The sequence below is a fragment of the Gossypium hirsutum genome, chromosome A05 (assembly GCF_007990345.1).
Source record: "Gossypium hirsutum isolate 1008001.06 chromosome A05, Gossypium_hirsutum_v2.1, whole genome shotgun sequence".
Lineage (NCBI taxonomy): Eukaryota > Viridiplantae > Streptophyta > Magnoliopsida > Malvales > Malvaceae > Gossypium > Gossypium hirsutum.
This window is the reverse complement of record NC_053428.1, coordinates 48,777,038-48,779,525: the sequence shown is the minus strand read 5'-3', so window position 1 is coordinate 48,779,525 and position 2,488 is coordinate 48,777,038. Positions and strand designations below refer to the sequence as shown.

General features: G+C 36.7%; 1 non-coding gene across 1 annotated transcript; it reads right to left on the bottom strand.

Annotated features, from left to right (window-relative positions):
- Nucleotides 1-1,505: 1,505 nt before the first annotated feature.
- LOC121229736 (small nucleolar RNA R71) lies at nucleotides 1,506-1,612 on the bottom strand. The gene has a single exon (XR_005927691.1). It is a non-coding gene; the product is annotated as a small nucleolar RNA R71 (small nucleolar RNA).
- Between the last annotated feature and the right edge of the window lie 876 nt (nucleotides 1,613-2,488).

Sequence of the window (2,488 nt, the reverse complement as noted above, 5' to 3'; positions counted from 1 at the left end):
AGATGTTTTCTTTCATAATTATGAAATAAACCCCCTAAATACCTAAGGGGAATAAAACCTAAGACGGATCTTGTTTTTATTATCTGAATTGTATGATAAATATTTGACTTGTTCTTAATTATGTGTTCTTAATTCTTGTTTTAATATTCCAGGATATTGATTCAAGTTAATGCGCTTATTCAGAGGAGCAAAAGTCCCTGTCTAAGAGTAAATTTGTCGTAATTAAGCGAGTTGATTGCACGCCTAGAGATAGGGTGACAAGATTTTACCGGATTGGGGTGAAACCTAATAAGGGAGTCCATAGATCAAGTTAATGGAACATTAGGGTGTTAATTAGAAAGAGATTTCAATTAATCAACCTAGGGTTAGACGTTATTAGTCTCGAGAGAGATAATAATATAACTTAGGGATTTTTGCGGATCAATTCAAATGAAAAAATCGTCTGATTCAGAGTCAAATAACAAGTGAAGTCTAGGTGGATTTTTCCTTGGGTATTGTCTTAATCAATTGAGTTTTCCCAAAAGTTTTTTCCCAATTTTCTCTATGTGCACCCTTAGTTTAGTTAATTAGTCTAGATAAACAAATCCCTTAATTTTTAGGCTAGATAATAAAAAGAAAGTAATTACTAGTACTCTTGGTTCCTTTGGGTTTGACGATCTGGTCTTGCTAAAGCTATACTACTATTCGATAGGTACACTTGCCTTCATCGTGATAATAGTTAGTTTCAAGAACGATTAATTATAAATTTTTAAAACCTATCGCGAATATCACGTATCAAGTTTTTAGCACCGTTTCCAGGGAACTAAGATATTAGGAACACTCGATTTTTATTACTTTAGCCATTTTACTTTATTTGCAATTTAAAATTTTATTTTATTTTCTAATTTTCTCTTTTATTCGCTTTTAATAGGTTTTTCTAGTTTATGACCAGAAGAAACCCGTCAAGACTATTACTTTTTGATAGTGTGATCGATCGCACAGCTCGTAGAAGCCGAAGAGAAATAAGGCGAAGCTTAAGATACATAGAGGAAGAGCAAGAGGATGATATTCAAACCACAACCGAGGAAATGGCTGAAAATTAGGAAAATCCGCTACCTCATGCGATTGCTGCTGATCCAGTAAATCAGAATCATGCTCCACGCACTATGTATGATTATGCTAAACCGAATTTAACAGGAACTGAGTCAAGTATAGTTAGGCCTGATATTGGTGCAAATAATTTTGAACTAAAACCTAACACGATTCAAATAATACATCAATTCGTTCAGTTTGATGGTTTGCAGGATGAGGATCCAAACAATCACTTGGCAAATTTTCTAGAGTTTTGCGACACATTTAAAGTCAATGGCATTTCTAACGACACCATACAACTTCGATTATTTCCCTTTTCATTAAGGAATAAGGCTAAACAGTGGTTGAACTCGTTACCATGAGGGTTAATCACTACTTGGGAACAAATGACTGAAAAGTTTTTACTAAAATATTTTTTGCCAGCTAAAACGGCTAAATTAAGGAATGATATCTCTTATTTTGTACAGATGGATTTAGAAAAACTATATGATGCATGGGAGAGATACAAGGACCTGTTGAGAAGGTGCCCTTACCATGGTTTACCACTCTGGCTACAGGTTCAAACTTTTCACAATGGCCTGAATCCTTTAACTAGATAGATGGTTGACGCAGCCGCTGGTGGGACTATCAATAATAAGACACCTGAGGATGCTTATGAATTTATAGAAGAGATGTCACTGAATAATTATTAGTGGCAAGTCATGAGGACAAAGCCAACGAAAGCAGCCAGCGTTTTTAACGTCGACTCGGTCACCATGCTCTCTAATTAGGTAGAACTTTTGAATAGAAAAATTGATGGTTTCCTTGATTCTTCACAGGTTCACCCAGTAATGCAATGCAATGCAAGTGAAGGAGGAACGAGCAATTCAGAGTACCCACCTTATGGCCACAACATGGAAAACGAGCAATTAAATTATATGGGTGATAATCCTCGACCTCAAAATAATCCCTATAGCAACACTGACAATGTAGGATGGAGGAACCACCCAAATTTCTCATGGGGAGGCCAAGGGAATCAGAGACCACTACCACCTCCAGACTTCCAGCAACCACCTTACTAACAAGAGAAAAAGCTAAACCTTGAGGAGATGCTAACAAAATTCATCTCGGTGTCAGAAACTCATTTTCAGACTACTAAGATAGCATTTAAGAATCAACAAGTGTCGATCCAAGGGCTCGAAACTCAGATAGGCCAACTCGCTAAATTGATATCTGAACGACCACAAGATAGCCTACAGAGTAACACTGAATCGAACCCAAAAGAGCAACTCAATGTGATTACCATGAAAGATGAGGAAGGGTTAGTTGCACCTGAACTAGAACCGAGGCAAGAAACTGTGGTAAGTAAAGGTAAAGGTGAGGTGCACCACAATGTCCAAAAATGGGTAAGTAAAGAGTACAAACCACATGTACCATA